The following is a 21,250-nucleotide window of genomic DNA, read 5'->3' on the forward strand; positions in this document are numbered from 1 at the left end:
CCTTACCACTTACTCCTGACTGCATAACAGTAAAAACCACCAGCTTTTTTTTTTGTTTGCTTTCTAAGGTCCAATGGGATTTCAGTCCCTCTGCACACCTGTACTCTAGAGCACTGGTGTGACCTTTATAGTCAAGTCTCTGTCTCAAAATTAGGGAGACCATCCTTAGATGGAGTAGAGTACATATTGGTCATGGATAAAACCTTGTAAAAAAATTGTACTTTGTGTATTAGCTGCTCAGATGATATTCCTCACAGAGTGCTCACAGTTCCACACTGAGAAATCAGATCATGTCATTTTTCCCACTGCAAGGGGAAGTGTTTTCTGCTGAAGAAGGCGAATGAAGTGCAACAGTGAATATGTTGCTTGGAAATTCTCAAGAACCAGCTTTTCATTTCTTTTCCACTGACACACTGCTGGTGCTGAAGTTTGTGGTTCTTCTGGGAATTATAGCATCATGGAAAAGCAGGGAATTTTAAAAACATTTTAAAGAACCCATCTTATCACATGCTTAGGCCATTGTGTATTCAGATGCAGGACTTTAAAATGAATGTTGTAAATTCTGTAGGGTTTTAACAGTTTTAAGTCTGGTTTTGAGAACGTTTTGATTTTTCCACAGTACAAAACATCAAGGACAGTTAAGCACCAAATGTTAGCCATACAATATTGTTAAAAAATCTCTACTGAAAAGACTTTGAGGCTTGACAATGCATGACTCTATAATATAAGCGTTGTAGAATACATACAATCCATATTCTCACTATTTGGTGTTATCTAGAGGAAAATATGTTTTATTTTGTGTCTGGGTCCATTTTCCTTACTGTATGTCTTCTCTGGGAGTTCACTAAGCATAAAATTAAATAACTAGTTAATAAGCTAAAAAAAAAAATCTAATAATAATATCTCTATCTAAATTTCTATAAATTCTGCTTGTGAAAATTTCCATTGTTAAAAGCACTATATAAATAAAATTAAATTGAAATTTATTGTTTATGATAAATTTATTATTCTTTTCTGGGCCAAAAATGTATAGTTGCACTTCACATACATTTTTAAAGGTAAATGAGCAACAGCATTTTAGATCAGGAACAATTTAACTGTCCACAAACTGCCTTTTTTTTGTGAAAAGTGCAGAACTGTTCTTAAGAACAGAGCTATTCAAGCTCAAAGCTAATGTCTGTATATCCTGTGCAAGTAGAGGGTGGGTGTCTTTCTCTATATGTAGCAGCTGGCAGTGATTAGGATCCTCCTCCAATTTGTGTCAGTTTTGATATCTTCATTAAAGTTCATGCTTGAGGGGCTGAAATGGAATGATTTCATTATAATATACAGACCCAACATTAATGAAGACATCGACACAGATGTGAGATTTTCTTCTCTCATTTGTTTTGGTACATTTAGCCCATTCCACATCATGTTTCTGGCACTGATTTACACTGTATGCTCTTATTGATTGAGGTGACATGTGGCTACGGCCTGTCATCCATGGAAAATATTTGTCCATCCATATGTGTGTGTGTGTGTGTGTGTGTGTGTGTGTGTAAAGGTAACTGTGTGTTTGTGTTGGGGGTTAGGAATACGTATGCTTCCCAGCAGCAGTATGACAAAGATCAATACAGCATTAGAGCACATCACAGCTGCCTTTTTCAGCATCAGACAAAACAGATAATACAACCTTTAAACCTGCCAGTCTTTGCTGTGAGAAAAGTAAAGCATTTTTTTTGCATGTATCTCCATTACACTTACTGCATTCAGCCCTATCTGTGCGTCTCAGCTAATGAGGCTTAAATGAATTCTTGTTTGTACATTTTTTACTGAAAGACTACCGCTGTTTGATCGAGACTCTATATTTGATCGAGACTCTGTTACAGAGGTTTGATCTCAAACCTCTGTAACACTGCATATAATGATGCTTAACATGTGGACAACCTGCAAGTCCAATACCTTAACACATACATTGTCAGGACTCTGCCCGGACTTTGGCCATGTGCCTTTTTGTTTATGTTCTGTGTTCATGTGTCTGCCCCGCCCTTGTCTTTTCCTCCCCGCCTCTGCACACCTGACCCTCATGTCTGATTAATTATTTGTACTATTTAGTTGAGCCGCGCTGCTCAAGGCAACGCGGCTCAACTACTGTAAATAGTTGAATCCTCTGTTGTCTTTTGTTTAGTCCTGTTGCCAGTCTGTGTCCATGTTTCATGTTTTTTTAGTTATTAAAACCTGTTTCTGTTGCGCTATCCTGCATTTGGGTCCGTTTTTATCCCGCGTTCGTGACATACATAGCTACCACAATGAAGGAATGTGATTGTGTACGGACTTTCTATAATTTTAAAATGCAATTGATAAACATCCCGTCTGTAAAATGTATATATAATTCAATTCATTTAAGTTTTTTTATTATTATAGAAAGTCCAGAGACATAAACATTTTCATAGCATTGTGTGTGTGTCTATTAGAAAAGAAAAGCACAAAAACAACATAAAACAATTCAAAGCTATTGATGTCTTATATAGCCACACATAACAATTACTGGGTAATCAGTTGAGACGAATGTCACAAAGACCCACAACTGTGCTTTTTCACTTTCAGATAAAAGCCATGATCATTTAATCTAAATTAACAACATACTGTGCTGAATTATATCTCACTATACTGTCATTGCCTAGGCCTGGATTACCCATTTAAGACCAGATGTCATGCTCTTCTCCTGCCCTGTAGATATTACAGCTCTTGCTCAGAATATGCAGAGACTCAGCAGGAGTGCAAGCATCAAGTAGTGACTGCACTCTGTCTCAATCACTAGAATAATGGGGACTATTTATAATCAAGGTCTTAGCTGTAAGCAGTGCTGAGATTTATTGAGCAAGGGAGGCATGCTGATCTAAAATCAGATTGCATATCATCTATGTGCAAATCAGCTTCACAGAGGGTTAGATAAATCATAAGGCACACAAGTAATATGATACAGTACATATGGATTAATCCACAATGATCCATGTTGATCTTTAATCTCTATGCTGAAGGTGACTATATGAATTTTGAATTATTATAATCCTCGGCAGCTCATGACCACAAGTTTTGGCTGGGGCAGAACAACAATAATAACAGCATACCCTCAAACAAAATTCTAGAGTCTATTGTAAGTCTAGAGGCTGTAAGTGTAGAGGCTATCATACTTAAATACAGTATATGTTTCCCCACGCAAAGTCTGGAAATAGTCAAATATTTATAGCTCCGACTACAAATATGTTAAATTTCAGCAAGCAAAAGATTTGACCCGGAAGTACAAGCTATGTTCTTAAGATGTGTACTCTGGAAACCTATTTTGTTTTCATTAATGAGATGATAAAAAATTAGGTCACTGTATGCAAAAATTATTCTAATGTGATTAAAAATACTTTAACAGCAGCACCTACCAGAATTCTTTTTGCAGGCAAAGAATTGTCCTCTTTTACCGTTAGCGTCTGTGTATTTTTAAAAACTAGTTTCCATGTATAGATATTAGCAGTACATTTAACACTAACATCAATCTTTCATCCACCTTCTATCTACCCAATGATGTCTGAAACACATTTGTTTTAGCCCCAAAATTAATTTGACATAATAATGAATGCTATGTGCATAGACTTGTGATCTAAGCATTTTCTGTTCATTACACTGGTATATTTGTGTTTCTAATACTTCTTGCAAGTGTTTTTTTATTTTATATTGCTAAGCTAATCACTCCTGTTTTTCAGGTTATTTGAGTGTGGTTTTAAGACAGCATTGTACTCTTACTTAAATTTTACAGATAGATAGATAGATAGATAGATAGATAGATAGATAGATAGATAGATAGATAGATAGATAGATAGACAGACAGACAGACAGACAGACAGACAGACAGACAGACAGACAGACAGATAGGTAGATCTGTTATTTGTTATGGTATCGCATTCAATAACAATGTCACCAATTAGCTGTCTGGAAGTTCTTTTAAGATCTCCTCTTTATACTGCAATTTCTCTCTTTTGTACTGTTTGCCACTGCGGTAATGATAATCTGTGACCTTCTTTTGTTTGCCAAACCATAAACAGATTATTAGCACCTTAAAACAACTCATGTGCATGGGGTCTCATAGAAAAGAAGCTTAATGATCTAGCAGCACCAATTAGCAGCTGCTCTGTAATCTCCCTGTCAGACAACCCATTTGGATTCATTGAATTAATTAAAATAATTGTGCCGTTTTCTCTTGATTAGTATCTGTCCCCATCCCCATTTCCCAACAATGATGGTGAAGTGGGAAGGCAGACCATAAACATAGGGCAGGCAGTGACTGGCATAATATGTTTAGGGTCATGATACTACAGAATGAGAGAGAGAGAGAGAGAGAGAGAGAGAGAGAGAGAGAGAGAGAGAGAGAGATGTACAATATTGTACAATGGCTTTATTAATGTTCATATAGTTTGCTAATACTTATTAATTCATATTTACAGAAGCTAGCCTCAGCCATCATGAATGCTTACATAGAAGGGACATTTTTAAAGAATTGATTTATATTTTTTGTCTAAATTATACTGACGGTGTCAGTGTTTATTTTCATACAACCTTATAAAGCATGTTTATTGATAAATCCTTTTAGAAGATTTAAAAAAAAAAAAAAAACAGAATATTCATTGCAGAATAGTCATTGCAGCATTCTTTTACCTGAAAAAACCTGAGTAAAGACTGCACCTCCAGGTGCCATTCTCCTGTGGAAAATGCCAAAAGACAAATTGAGAAAGGAAGTCACAACATTGCAGAAGTCCTTGGGGGAAGCTAATGGCTGAATAAATTGTTTCGGCTTTACTGGAGTCACTCATCTCCACTGAGGCCATGCTTTCTGCTAGCAGGGACAAAAGGCATTATTGGGCCTGTCAAGAAACACTGATTTAGAAGAGCGGTATGACCTATAACATTAAAAGCTCTTAGAGTTATATTGGAGCAGTACTATTTTGGGTGGGCATGTGTAAGAGTGCAGCCTGACTCATGCACTCCATGGGGCTGTTACACTAAGATGTAATATACATATGCAAAACATTTACTTACTGCTTTTGTGGTGGTAACTCAATGATTCAACTCATCTCTTATTTCAGCTTCCAATCTATGCTGCATATACTGACCTACAGTAAACAGAGCTAAACAGTAAACCGAGCTTGGAGATTTAGCTCAGAGTGATGACCGAATAAGTGACTGCATCATCATTACAGGGAACAACAATGCTGTTATTTAGTCCAACATTGAGGGAATGTATGAATGAGCATTGTTCCTTTGTCTTGTTTAGATAATTAGCATATTCTGGCTGCAGCAAAATTTACTGATGAAACAATACAATTCAATTCAATTTATTTATATAGCATTTTTAACAATTGACATTGTCTCAAAGCAGCTTTACAGAAGTATAGAAACATAGAATTTTAAGTTTAAAATTAAGATACTATTTATCTCTAATATTTAGCTTTAATGAGCAAGCCTGAGGTTACGGTGGCAAGAGAAAAGTCCCTAAGATGATATGAGGAAGAAGAATATAGTCTCCTAGAGTTTCAATTCACAGCAATTTCATAGGTCATAATCTGTACATGCACATCTATGCCAAACAGAGGCAACAAGACACCAACCAGGGGTAGGACATCAGGATGGATTAGGCAGGTCTGGAAAGAAGAAGCAGTCACGCCGGGAAATCAGAACATTGGCACTCAGGAATGGTATGTACAGCTTGACAGAGAGAAAGAAAAAATATCAGGTATGCTTGTAATGTGATGGTTAAAGACAATGCATTAACCAAATACTATAACCAAATGAAAGCAGGATGAAATAAAATGACTGTCGCAAGCTGAATGGCATTCAATTTCAAGCCATGTCAATGAACATTAATGGAATATCTGAGACACATCTTTATCCAAAGAATGCCACAGCAGCATGTTAGTTCTTTACTCTGTCCATCTCTCTCTCTTACTCATCTGTTCACCCTGCTCAAATAAATAACATTTCAAGCTTCAACCATCAAGCTAATGACATTAACATTATGCTCTTTATCTCAAAGAGCATTAACTTCTCTAGCACTATAGCTCAGCACAACAGGGACATATAATTGCATTTTATCCTGGATATCGAGTCCATCGAAATTTCTATGTTGAAATGTGGTTGATGTGGAACATTACCTACAACAGTGGAACGTTAGGTATGGCAATAATGTATCAGTATTTGCAGTACAGTTCTCTCAATAATGAGACAGTGGTCAAATAAATAAACCACAAATTCGTTAAATAAGCCAGTAGTCCCAAACTCTGAAACATACAGTATCGCATTTTATAGCAGCATACAAAATGTTGGGAAAAGTGCATGGACAAGAGCGCTGGGACTCTGAGTGCATCAAAGACAAGCCCACATGATTTTTACTACTACAGTAAAGAAAAAGATTTGGCACCTCATTACTCTGGTGCCAAAAATTTTGAAAAGGACAATGCCTCTATTCACAATAAATACTCTATTAAATGTCTCCTCTATTCCTTATTCCGTCACTCTAGCAAGTAGTGACTGGTTGGCTTCTGGTCATATTGCAGTGCTGGGTGTGTCTGTTCTGCTTTCTGGTGCTTAGCTGTGGATATGTCTGTGTACATGTGCTGACCAACATTGCATTACATACATGCATCATTCTTCGCCCTTGCATCTTCATGCATTGATCATAGTCTGGGGACTGCTTCATAAATCCAGCTGTGCTGACACAAAAGCAAGTGCACTCAGTACAGCTTTACAAGTACAGCTTGGTAATCTTAAATCAATGAACCAAATATTAAAGGCACTATGGAGAGTCTTCCAGACTGAAAGCCTTGCACACATGCAGTGTGTAGGAGCCTGTGTTTGTATATGTGTTTGTAAAGGGTGTAGACAGAGACCAGCCCTTTGCTATTACCTTTGGAATTTGCAGGATTACTCATAAGTAAGGTTTGTGTGTGTTGACACTTTAGCTGCTCCTAGCCAACGCCTCTTCCCCTGAAGCACATCATCACTATTTCTCCCCTATCTGTGTGAGCTTACCAGGCTGATACCACACTCACCATTGTACAGTGCTATGTTCAGCCAGATTATCCTTTGCTGATTTGGGAACAACAGTTGAGCACTCCTTCAAAGGGTGCAGGGCTCGGCCTTCTCTCAGAAAACGGAAATCTCTTTTGGGGAGTGAATCAAGAGCCATGGACGATCTACCAGATTTTGTGTGTTTTAAGGCGTCCATCCTGACCTTACAGCACTTAATATTTTAATATTTCCAGTATTAAGAGACCAGTTGGTTGCTAAATTTGCTTACCTTTCTTTCCAGACTACTGAACAGCAATATCTGGATGAAGCCGTAAGCAATGCAGGCCAATAATTAGTCAAAAACATCTGCCACCAAACCATCACTCAATTCAAACAGCAGCCAAAAGTTAACAAGTTAGCTAGAACATACAGCACAGCATGGTCCATTAGTTGTTAATTCATTCGTTTTCTATAATTCGTTTTCTACAATCATGTCTATATTGTCAGGATCATGATAGAACTGGAGCCTGGCATCAGTAACATGGACATGGGGTCTGAATACATGCTGTATGGAATGCCAGTCCATTACAAGAAACAATACACACACTCATTCACAACTAGGGATAATTTAGCATAGCCAATTCACTGACTGGCATGTTTTTATGATGTGGATGGAAACTGGAGAACCAGGATCAAACCCATGGGATATGGGAAGAATTCAATGGTGTCATTTTATTTTAAAACGTGCAATTATAAATCTGAAACCATTTTGGGCCATTCAGCAAAATTTGCACCTTTATTTAAATGAAAAACAAAACATTATGTTTATGGAAAATTTGACTGAAATATGAATACATACTATAAAGTAGAGCTTGGTTTTCCCATTTTCTGTTTATCATCATAAATCAAATACCATTTATGCTTTATCATACATTAATAAAAAAATAGAATCAGTGAAACATTATTGATAAAATATGTCTGTTAAAAATTACAATTTGTTTTCCTGGTCCAATGCAACGTCAACAATTCCAGAAGGTCTAGTTCATCTCACTGTGGCCTCTAGTTTTGCAACCTGGTGTGAGTGTTAGTGTTTGGGTGTCTGTGATTTTGTGTTACCAGGCTGTGATGCTATGAACTCAGTACCCTCTCTCTCTCCTCTTTCTCCCTACTTCCTTTGTTCATCCATCTTGTCTTCACCTCAAGTCCTCTGCTCTTCCTCTCCTACACAACACAATGACCTCATGCCGGAAACTCCACTTTCTTCTGTTTGAATGTGGGCTTTTTGTCTTGGGAACAGAGCAGCTCTTCACAGCCTGGAAGCTCACCTCACCCACTAGTCCAGTGTCAAGAAAAGAGAGAAAAAAGTGGCAAATCACAGCAGTACATATTGTGTTGAAAATATGTCATAATTTTAAGTAGATTGACATTGGGCTTCTCTCGTGGCTGGATTATGACATCACTTTCTTTGCAAATCTGTTTCACATTAATTTTCTGGTCATGGTCTTTTCTTACAAAAACAGAAGCCCAGTTGCCCAGTGCCAGGCCTAAAAGTCATCTGTCTGGTGCCTAGATGTCTAGTGCGTGGCGTGAAAGAAACAAGACGCAATTCTCAGCCGTCAAGTCCCGTCTGGCTTGAGAAATAAGGCCCCTCATCTATTACACACACACAGACACATACACACACACACATATACACACACATTGCCACAGGGGCTTTGGGACAGGACTGGGGTTGTTCAGGCCACAGTAACAGCCCTGTTTTTCCTTTTTTAAACTCCTCTGCTTTCACTTCACAGTAGCCCTATTTATAGAGCCACATCTGAGCTAATAGAAAATGTGAAGTAGAAGACCAATGTTTCTGTACCTGCTGGGGTGGCCCTACTTTCCTGATGTCGATCGGACCTTCCCAGAATGAAAAAGAGGGAACCTGTCAAATAGTGTAATGCACAAGTCTAAGCATAGCTTGTACTAGACTCTTGCTTCTGACTTTAACACTTTCTAACCTGCAGTTATCTGGCTGAGAAGAAACAAGATTTTTCTGATCTTTACTTACACAGCTGGTTCGCATGTGAACGAACACAGGTGGTTCACATGTTTGTATTATAGGTTGGAGAGCCCACTTAAGCACACTCTGGAAAGGAACAGATAAGAACAGAGAGCAAAAATGAGACCCAACTGTAGAAAAAAAATTTTTTTAATTTTTCCTTTATACAGACAGGAGCTGGTATGAAAGGCAGAACAGGTGTAACTTTTGCCTTTTTTAGATTTTAACTGGTGATAATGAGACTAATGTAGCTAACAAATAAAGAAAATTACATCCAAAATACTTTCCATAGGTACACGACAGCACTGAAATCTAAATATTTGGTTATGTTTTGGAATAAAAGGCCCAGGGAGTGGACAGGAGGGAGCAGAATGCACTTTATGTTGTACTGTATAGTGTACTTAGTTTTATGTAGCACCATGGTTCTGGAGAAACGTTGTTTTAATTTACTGTGGATTGCACCAGCTGTAGCTTCTTGACAAGACTTGACTCGACAAATAAAGCGATTCTGGTCGTCCAAGTTCGCTTTAACCATAATGTTGCAGTGCTTAACAACACAGCTTCGTTCATTAGATTACATTCTCCTGTATTCATATACAGTAAATGCGTATGAAATTACATGAGATTTCTCATTGCCGTATTCACTTTAGCATTGTTTAAGAACTGGATGCAGTCTGAGGCAGATATTTACAGTGAGTTGGAATATATTTACGGAAATGCCATAGTGAGACCTTGTTCCAAAGCCCCAGTACAAAATTAAGAAACATGGCAGCATGGAAGTCTAGAGAGTAGTGTTGCCTCACAGCTCTACAGTGTTTGTTTCTGAACTTTGCATGAACCCCTCTTCTCTGTTTGGGTATCTTCTAGTGCCTCTGGCTTCCTACCACCTCTCAAAAACATGCCTGGAGCTGGATGATGACATGTAAGTGAAGAGTGAATGAGTGTGTGAATATATGTGCAATAAAACTGGGAATCCATCCAGGGTTTCTTCCCACCTCTCACCTGATGTTCCCAGGATAGGCACGTTTACATTTATGGTATTTGGCAGATCCCCTTATCCTGAGTGACTTACATACATCTCAGTTAAACAACAGATCAGAGGAGGGTCCTTTCTCAAGGGCCCAGGGGTAGCAGCTTGGCTGTGGTGTGATTTAAACACAGAACCTTCTGATCAATAGTGAAACGGCCTAAACACTGAGTTACCTTTCAGGTAAGAGAAATGCTTTTTATTTTTGTGACCCGTTCCTGCAACAATAAAGTCTTGACATTACAGAATGTGGTGCCTTCATGATGTATTGTATGATATCAAGCATTTTAGATATGACTCAGATGTTGATGGGGACATTGCTTTATAATTTATACTATACAGTTTAAATGTACGTCGGATGTAACCAGAGCACCTGATTATGATTCTCAGTATGAGTCAGACTTGCTTTTATCTCTACTGTATGTGGTATTTCATGACCTCCTTAAAAGTAGGACATATCCTTTCTCACAGACACACACACACACAGAAGAGCAACAGAAAAAGGGTTTTCTGAGCCTCCTGTCTGAGAGAGAGAGTGAGCTCTTTAGCAGGGCAATGACTCAGTGGTGTACTACAGTAATGGTGGTCAGGGTGACCGTAACTCCCTTGCATCTGGAGAGCGATTCTCTTTATGGAGCCTAAACCCTTCATCTGGGCCCAATTTCCTCCTCACACAACAGCTGGCCGGTGGCTTTTATGTGCAGCAGGCTTGAACTGAGGAATTTGGAGGACCCCGTCCTTTTCAAAGCCTATGGCTGTCTAATTACAGACATGGGGAGCTGTCATACCTCAGGAGAAAATGTGTGCAGCCTTTCTATTTGCAAGTTGTGGCGAACATCTGCATTACGCTCCTGCTTTTCCACCCTCAGATTCTGAAAAGCTAAAAACCCATCATTAGTATGTCAATGATATACATACACACGCACGTACACACAAACACACACACACACACACACACACACACACAAATGTACTATTCATGAAATACGTGCGTCTCCACACGTACAGACAAAGAAAAGAATAATAAACTGTTTGTGTGTGTAGAGCAGAATAAAGGGGTTTTTATTTTGCCGACTTTCAGCTGAATTGCCTGTTAACCTTAGCAGTCAATGGAAGCTTATATAAGTGTCAACACTGTGCATGTCAAACCTGCTTAAACATGATTGATATGAAAAGATGTGAACATTTCTAATGAACTTTCCTCCTGTATGCCATAATTAATTATCATAATGCATTCATACATTGTATTTTGCAATTTCTTGATCATAACACAAGCAAAAAAAAATAAGTCCATTAATTTGGTTTGAACAAATAGGTTATCAAGAGGTGTGGTTAGGCTGTTTACTGCAATATGAAATTACATGAGCTTTCTCATTGCCTTCTAAAGCTGAGTGTGAGCTGGCTGCTTGGCACAGTGTTGTTTTTGTAATGATATACAATTACATTTTGCTTGTAGGTTTTGCAGTGATGTTTGAGTATAATAAATCACCAAAGAGAGAGATATACCTGTGAGCGTTTATTACGGAATAAAATACATCCCTTCTGTCCTCACTGCAGTGCAGACGAAAAGAAAGTGGACAGACACAAGAAAGGAACAAGACCAAAAATTCTGTCTTATTGAAGATTTATTCAGCAGAATGTGAGCGCCTGAAGGGTACATCATCAAATAAAACAACTAAAGTGAGGAATGACTTACAAGGGCTTTTTTAAACATTGATCTTCTCTCAGGATAATTATGGCAACATTTCCATTTCGAGTAATACAGTTACAAAATATTTTGTGTACTTTGCTTCACAATGTCATGTAAATAAACCGGCTGAAATAAGCTCTAGAATCTGCTGACCTTCGACTCACAAGGAGAATATTAGGTTATTACTACAACACAAAAAGCATTATCATAGTAATATCTTGTATTGAGGTTATACAGCTAGAGATTTGCTTCAGTGTACAATTTTTGCAATTATCCAAACAGTCGATCATGTAGCATCAGCAAAATGCATAAACATGGAGATACAGGGCATGGGTTTGAGTTCATGCTCACATCCATCATCAGAATGAGGACAAATGTGATGTCAGTGACTATGACAATGGAAGGGTTGGTGTCTGGCATGCTGGTTTGAGTATATTATAAACTGCTGATCCTCTGGGATTTTCACATAAAAAAAAAAAAAAAAAAGAAATGGTTTACACCAAATGGTGTTAAAATATAAAATTAAAAAACATATAGTAGACCTGCCAGCTGACAGTAACTCAAGTACAGTAGGCACTCTTTATATCCACACTGAGCCTACAGTGGGCACAGGCTCATGAAATTAAACATCAAAGATTAAAAAAAAGATAAGGTGACAGTTGTATAAACTTCAACTGTTCCTATTTTCTCTATTCTGGTGCTTGATTTAATAATAATCTAATGCTTTTGATTTGATCTGCATCATTTTTTTGCATTTGGCAAAATCATATTAACAGGAAAGTCATATTCTTCGAATTCAGTCATTATTTCATTAAAACAAATTCAAAAAATGGACTAATATGTATGAGACTATAAACCTCAAGTACTATAGTCATATGATAACCAATTTTAGGATGCTATTGTTGTGTTATTAGTTACCCAAAGCTGTTTAATCACTAGCTTGTGATTTTGACAATCCGCCCCACAGTAGTCACATTAAGCTTAAAGCTTAGCTTTGTTGTTTTTGTCCTAGCCTCGCCCTCACAAATTGGTTAATTCCTTTTTTGTGTTCTCTATGATTAATTTTCTCAGAATAGTTTGTTTACATGTTTGCTTTACTCATCCTTTTGGACTGTGGGCATTCATTGTGTTAATCACGTTATATAGGAAAAAATAGTAATTTCCATCTCATAAAAAAACAATCAACATCTGAGAGGTAATTTCAAATTTGGAATTTTGTGAGCATTTTCAAAGCCCCAGTTTCTTCTGATCAGGATAGCATTAGATCAAGCATATCCCTAGAATACAGGGTGTAATACAGCTTTGACCCCGGCTGTAGTATATAATTTTGTCTTGGATTAGTTTCTTATAACAGCACAGTCTATCAGGTGTTACTCCTTACACAGTAGCTCTTCCTCTCTAAAGCAGCCAAGACAGTTTCCTCACCTCATGTAATAAAAATGCATAAAATTTTATGTGGGCTATTTAAAGCCAATTTCCCAGAAATCAAGGCAAGCATAATATACAAATGTTGGAGGCTTCAGTATAGCTTGGAATGCAGAATGCAGATTTGTGCCGGTTTTGGCTTGTCGTGCATCTGGATACCAGGACAAATCAGTTTCTTGGACCCAGCCCAAATATTATGATACATCCAGCAAATATTTCAGCTATCTTAGTAGTGTACTATGATTTGGATAAAGTTTTTTTAAGTGCATTATAATTAATAACTATAGTCATGTCTTAGTAAAACATTTTAAAATAGTGCACTGCAGTGGCTTATTCATGGTCTCTGCAGCGTCCTGCTGAACAGCCATAAATATTCACTGACACATAGAAACGTGTGTGTTTGCGGGGCGTGTGTGAGGGTGGTGGCTGATCAAACTGTGTTTGATAGTGGTCAGTGAAAGCTGATACGCTACACTAAGGGTGTGAGCTATAGTGCATTATAATATACAAGCAGCATTGCAGTATATATGTGAGCAAGATATTAGTGCGCCTGTATGAGTTCCACTGAGGGATTTGTGTGTGCATTTAAACGTGACTGTGTGTAGGCATTATATTCTGCAGCAGCACAGTGGCTGGGCGGGCCTTGGTGCTGAACGGCTGCCAGCACAACCCCATTTCACCCAGCCTCGTGCTGCAGCAGAGCCCAGCAAAGCAAAGCTTTATTAATGTAACACGATCCTGCTTCTCCTGCCTGCCCACCTCATCTCCTCATCTCTCTCTGTCTTGCTTTCTGTATTCCTCATCACACACACACACACACACACACACACACACACACACACACACACACACACACACTGGAAATTCATGCCTGTAGGGAATAAGGGGCACTTGCTGCCGCAGTGCAAACACCGTCACTTTGACACATCTGGCCAGCCAGACAGTTTTAATCAAGCCAGAGGGTGCTGGGTTCATTCCTGCACCACACCTCTCTTTTCTCCCGCCAAAACCTGAACACGTACTGTCTGCGCTGCATTCTCAAGCGGTTTTACACACTTTTGCAGAAGCACTTTTAAATGTGTTCACATTATGAGAGTGGGTGTGTTTTTAGAAATGTGAAGCATCTGCAGACGTGTGTGTCTAGGCAAAAAAAAAATGTGTGGGCAGTGATTTGAGAGGTTTATTTTCTTATCTGTTCCCCAATAGGCTGCATTTGATAATATATCTATAATGCAAGATAGTGTGAATAGTGTGTGTGTGCATCTGCATGCTGTGCAGTTCTATGCAGAATGGATGTAAATGAGTGCTTTGAGTGAGGCTGCTCCCTGCTTGGCTCAGGTATTAGGCATTGCTCTGCATATCACAAGGAACTCATTGACCTGAAAAAGAAGCCGCACCCTTCCCAGACTGCTCTCTCTGGTCCCCTGCTGGTCCTCCTGAGAACTGCGGCCTGTAGTGTCGTTTCTCCACCTCCTCCTTGAGGAGCACAGACAGAGGCCCAGTGTGTGTATGGGTCCTCCCTGCTACCAGAAAAACAAACAGTGTGATTTTTATCCACAGACTCACTAATGCACAAAACAATTCTGATCTGTGAAAGACCCAAATCTATTACTTGCTTTTTTCCACCAATAGCCTCCTTCTCAAATGAACACAGCTCAGCCTGTTCTATTCATTCACTGGGCAGAGAATGCAGTCGTTTTGGACCATAAAGGGCCCAGTCAGCATCAGTTAGCATGATGACGCGCATTCCGATCGTTCGTAGTGGCAATTTGTCTTAAACTTCACTGAGGGATTCTGGCCAGAGAAAGCTCATCATTTCTTATGGGCAGCTAATTTGTTACGGTGCATGGGGTTGACAGATGTATTGGTCTAAAAAGAAAATGCAGTTAAATTTTGCTGCCTGCTCAGTGATTTCACAGTTGTTAAAGGCTTATAAGCATTGATCATGGATTATCTCTTGCCTTTTTGTTTTTGCACATGGCTCTAGTGCCATTAATATAAAAGCAGCCATGCTCATGAATGAACCTGCAAGAGGAGAGAGAGAGAGTGTGTGTACACCACTGCAGAGCACTAATTTGTGTTTAATATACTAAAATACTAACAATACTCATGTTTCGTTATGCAAATATCTGATTCTAGTTAACGAAAGGAAGACAGATGTAAGGTTGCATATTTATACACATATATTCATAGAGTCTGTCATAGAGTCCAAGGTGGAAAGATAATGCCAGTCCATCACAGGGTACCACACACCCACACACACTCTGGGGCAATTTAGCATAACCAGTTCAACTATATGCATGTTTTTGGAGGTGAGGAAACCAGATAATGTAGACAAATCCCACACAGACAGTAAGAGAGAAAAATATATTGTCTTCAAAACATGTTAAAGGTGACTTTAAAGAAGTAACAAATCCAGAAAAGCAAAAATACACACACTATTGTATTTCTGCTAATTATCTTTAATCACAATAAGAATCTTCATATATTCATCCGCAGATTGCTTGTATATTCCTTGCATGGTTCATTTCTTCCCCTCCTGCAGGCTTCTACTCTTATAACTTACTGCTATTAATATCACACTTGTATCAGCTGTCTGCTCATAAAGCTCTGGAGATTCCACACATGGGTGTGATATTTACTGATCTGCCATAATCAATGTGTATAATATATATGACTTGCACTACTATTACAAGCCGAATATAATGAGCACCAGCAGCACTTCAGATACCAATGTACTCATGGAAATGCTTTGGCACTGGATGTACCAGACATCAATTAAAAATATGAGGGAACTTTTGATATTGTCCTGTAACCCATAATGGGGTTGTTTTACAATATATCTATATTGTGTGTTTGTGTGGGTGGGTGTGCATCTCACCCACAGCCGTGTATGCAAAGCAGCAGTGTCCATATATACCAAGTGTGTTTTATGTGCCCTGCTTCAGTGAGTATCACATAGTGTCATAAATTCCCTGTGTTAATACCAGTGATTTGGGTCCATGTGAGCTGGCAGGGGCACTGGATTGGCTTTCATGAAACACACCCTCAAACATTTTCACACACAGTATCCAAAAAATGCCATATTCAGACACTGGAATGGGGGTTGCCATGGCGACTGGCTCGCTCCACTGAGACGGCGTTCTCACAGAATACGGAACATGGCATGGTGAAACCGGGAAACACCTGCCTGCACAACATTTACTCACACATTTATTTATCCTCAGACAAGCCTCTTCACGGCAAAGAATTATGAAGACAACATCCTTTGGAACAGTTTACATTCCTTAACCTTGTTTTGTTCTGCTCAGCTAATTTTGTCTTCATTTCTTATTAGTAATCAATGCATGTCTGTTGTGTTTGCCAAGAGGTTTGATGTTAGGATGATGCAGGGAAGAGAGTAAAGTGTGTGACTCACATTTGTAGTAAGATGAGAGCTGGATTTGTAGCACCAGCCTGCTGAAGCTGACTGTATGGTTACTACTTACCCACAAAGCCAATCAAAAACTTGGCACTAACCAAGATGAACTTCTGGAAAAAAAGTTGTGTGAAGTTGCAAGCATTTGATGGAATAAAGAGTAGAACTTGATTTAAAGGAAGGTTTTGTGGGGTCCTAAGCTTCCAAGGTTAATGGGGATTAACTACTGGCTACGATAGAAAGTTGTCAAACACACAGTGCATAACAGCTTGCTGTATATTGCGCTGCATAACCACAGGCCGGTCAGAGTGTCCATGCTGACCCCTGTTCACCACAAAAAGTGTTTGCATTCAGCATACGTGCATTAGAACTGTTTTGGCAAAACAAAGAGGACCAACATAAAATAAGGCAGGTGGTTTTAATGTTGTGTCTGATTGGTGTATGTTGATTCCAAGTAGAACAAAACAGTTTAAGAATCGAAACCCTTAATTATACAAAAAACTCTCGAAGAACCTTTTTTTCCAAGGGTGTATTGCTAACATACTAATTAGTGCAGTAGTATGTGGTTTGGAATGTAGACACACCACTGTAAATGTGTTTACATGGTCTGCTTGGAATTTAAACGATGAGCGGTAGAAATTGAAAAATGAGAATTTGAAAGATGTGTCTCCTTTTGACAATGTAGTTTGCTTTCTTTTGCTCAATTTCTCTTCTCTCTTCACTTGGATGAATAGGCAGTGAATGTCATCTTCCGCTGCCTCCAATGGCAATTTAGTTGCCACTGATAGATAGTAAGAAGGGCCACTTTGTTTAGAACACACTGGAAAAACTACATCTTAAAGAGAACCATAGCTACATGCTCCCTTCTGCTTTTTGATAGGGAAACATGGGGACAAAAGAAGAAGCTTTATTGCTCTTTATTTTAGATTGGAGGTTATCTGCAGAACCATATGGTAAGACTATGACAAGTTGTGTTTTCTAGAATATGGCTGATGGTTGAGCTGTGGCCAAGCTTACTGCTAGTTGAACGCTGTATAGCCATCAGATGTTAACGAGCAATAGAATTGTGATCGTTGACATTTTATTGCTTCGCTATGCCAATCATCTTCCTGTAAGTGTGGCTGTTTCTCCTCCATCAGACTATTCTCAGAGTCTTTAGTTAATTTACTGGACCTCCAGGCTTACTTGGGACTTTCTCTGCCAGGTAGTGACTGTGCTTTCGCTTCTAGTAGCCTGATGTCACAAATCTCTCTCTGCTTTCATCTTGGAATCAGCTCTGATCTTACCGCAAAATGTGAGTCACTCTCTTTACTCTTTTCTTTGCCTCACAATCACTCAAAGAGTAGATGTCGGTCACAACATAGATCTGTGGAGATGAATTAGAAGAGTTTAAGAGATGAGGATAACAGGGAAATTAGGCGAAAAATGAAAAAAGTGTGATATAAAGAGAGGAGAGAAGAGAGAAGAAGTTGAAAAGGGAATAAAAATAGAGGAACAGAATGAAACAGATCAAGAGAGATTTTGTTGGATCAGAAATGCAGAGAAGATCTAGACAGCACTTAATGTGTAATAAAAAAGGAGGGGATTCCTAGAAAAGGAGCGGGAGAGCCCCCCCCCCCCCCCCATGTGTGTCTATGCTTCATGAAAGATGAAGACAGAAAGGAAGGTTTGACACACCCAGTATCCCCCACTAATGTGCTAATGCACTATGTGCATGTTAAATAGCAGACACCACCATACTGCTCTCTTCTGCTCCTTCTGTCTATTTTACTTATACCTGCTGAAACACCACAGAAAGATGAAAAAGGAGAATATGAAAGCAAAACAATGGCATGAAGAGGGAGCGAAGAGAGCAGTAGCATGCATGGTTTGGAAATGCAGGAGGTCTGCAGTGCAGTCTGAATAATTTATGCCCTGTCTAATGGTGCACTCCCAAACAGTGGGGCAGAGAGAGCGAGAGAGAGAGAGAGAGAGAGAGAGAGAGAGGGAGAGAGAGAGAGAGAGAGAGAGAGAGGGGTTCAGTTTTGCTCACCTCTACAGTCACATTTGCAGACACACACAAGAATCATCCAGCAGTCTAACCCCACACAGACACACCCATTAATATGCAGCTTTTATCCACATAATTTCAACAATAACACATAGAAATTTCACTTAATCATCCATATCATCACAGAATCTTTTAAAATCACCTCAAGACATACAATATGTGTTTAATCATATGCATATTTAAGCTCATATGTAGTTCTCTCTTTTCCCAAAGAAACATGTTTTGAATTTGGCCAGCAGGCACACTGGAAGGACCTATTACTAATTCCATTGGTATTACCACACCACAGTGGCTTGATGGAATATGAAATACCCCAGTAGGTGGGAATGGAATAGTTTAATAGCTGGCTGGAAAGCTCTAGGCAAAGGTTTTCCATCACAGAAAAAGCTACAGCTGACAGAAACTGCATTTGGATTAAGGTTACAATCTACATTATTTGCATGTAATATAGACATAATGGAAGCTTGCAATACACAAGCAAAACAATACACAATACTGTGCTTTTGGTTCATTTTTTGATATTTTTTTCTTAATCTTTGCATTTGCACAATCCAAAAAAGTAATGAAAACAATATTTAAAGGTAGAATAAATGGTTTTATATATTATTTAATGTAAGTGGAACTTGTATGTAGCTCTTATTAGAAAAAGGAGGCATGGATAATTGCAGCTCATTCATGCTGATTGTCATTTATACACTTGCACTATTGTTCCAGTTTCATGCCTATTGTGGGCATGTGGTTTGGGGATATGGCTTCGAAGGAAACACTGAAAGTAATAATGTATTTATTCTTGATCCTTAGAATTGTTCCCAGATGTAATCTTCAACCAGGTTTCAACTCATGTTGCTGCATATCTAGTGTCTTCCTGATGGAAAGGGTTAAATACTAAACTGTACCTTGAGCCCTTTCATTTACAACTATGGATTGGCTCGAACAACCACGTTCATTCATGTAGTAATAACAAATAAATATATTGCTCTATACATTGACACAAAGCAAAGACATCTTGTTTTTGCAAGATTTTGTTGTCAGTTATTTGTTAGTTTGTTTGTTTTAATCTAAGGCTAAGGCTAGTCTAAGGCTAAGATTTGTTTGTTATTGTGCATTTTAGTTGAATATCCAGTGTCCAGGGTTCAATTCTCAAAGCTCCTATTACTACCTGTACATTCACACACCATCCACTTTAAAAGAAACATGTGCTCGTTAATGCAATTATCATCAGACCATCATGTACACAGAGCATGTTCAGTTTTCAGATCAACATCAGAATTGTTAATTAAACCTTACTGATTCCATGTCCACTTGGGGTTTTAACAGGATGTGTAAAGAGTTATTATTTAAGTTACCGAAGCATTCCTTAAGCCTTTCACCTTATTTTACAGTATTTTACTGACTTGATTGCTACATTTATCAGTTTAATCAATAGTTCTTACTACATTCATTGCTAAAATTCAATGGAGATAAGCAGCACAGAAAACTTTTTATTTACCAATTTACAGCCTTAAAACTGGTGCTCTTTTGGTGGCACAGTGTTTAATTTTGGTGCTAGTGTTCTACACAATAAATATTTATAGTGCCCCTGATCACATATAAGCTGTCATTTGTGGCCATTCATTTCCAGGTCTACAGTGTCATTTAGCTCTTTGCCTCCAAACCAAATCTCAGAGGCTTGATCTCAATTTAAAGGCACTTGATCTGGATTAAAGGGTGCTGGTTTTGATTTAAGATCATCATCCATTCTTTAATCCTACTGAGTTGTATTGGTTTGGAATTTGTAAAGCTCCAATAGCATCCAGCAGAGATAGGACTTCATTACTAGGGTTCATTACTCCACCTGACCTTTCAGTCTGAAGATCAATTATGCTGTTTAGATTATAGATTCAGAAAAGGCAAATTTGTAGTATGTATCTTATAGCAGCAGACACCTAAAATATATACTGGTGGACCAAATGAGGGCATACGAAAAGATTATTTCTACATTATGCATAAGGCTGTAGGCTGATGAAAGCAGCTGGTGGTCTGTTAATAGGAAACATGATAGCATGTGTGCGATTGACAGCTCGTAGTATAGCCCTCACATTCCTCTGAAAGCCAACACCAATCTGTCAGTCCATTCAAATGTTTACATCTCACTGTTAGTTTGAGAATCTGTCAGTCATCTTTCTAATTTGCCAGCTAATATTCTTGCCAAGCTACACGACTACTGTATACTTTCATCAATTCAACTGTATCTGATTTAACAGATCTGTGAGAGGTTTTATTCCACAAATTGAAAGGCATCATTGTGTATTTTGCCACCTCAAAATTGTACAAATGTAAATGAGAGCATTTTAAAAAATCATGCGGCATACCAGACAAGATGTTCCATTATTCAGCAAAAAAACAACAGACCATATTGAAATATATACCTGATGTTTATATAGATGGGTGCTCAATGTATATTCAGTGGATACTATTGCCCTTATGTGAAAATCAGAAATCAAAATATGAATAGTTTATATTAAAAGTAAACTAATAGAGGCACAAACATTAAGAATATGCCATTTGTGATTATCTGGCTG

At 38.4% G+C, this 21,250-nt stretch overlaps 1 long non-coding RNA gene across 1 annotated transcript in view; it reads right to left on the reverse strand.

Moving 5' to 3' along the window:
* Nucleotides 1-8,025: 8,025 nt before the first annotated feature.
* LOC132859309 (uncharacterized) overlaps nt 8,026-21,250 on the reverse strand; it is a 29,523-nt gene continuing 16,298 nt past the window's right edge. The window contains exons 2-3 of the long non-coding RNA XR_009649728.1: nt 9,089-9,166; nt 8,026-8,368 (exon numbers count right to left, since the gene is read on the reverse strand). This is a non-coding gene — a long non-coding RNA (uncharacterized LOC132859309). The remainder of the gene's footprint in view (nt 8,369-9,088; nt 9,167-21,250) is intronic.

Source organism: Tachysurus vachellii, chromosome 16 (assembly GCF_030014155.1).
Source record: "Tachysurus vachellii isolate PV-2020 chromosome 16, HZAU_Pvac_v1, whole genome shotgun sequence".
Taxonomy (NCBI): Eukaryota; Metazoa; Chordata; class Actinopteri; order Siluriformes; family Bagridae; genus Tachysurus; species Tachysurus vachellii.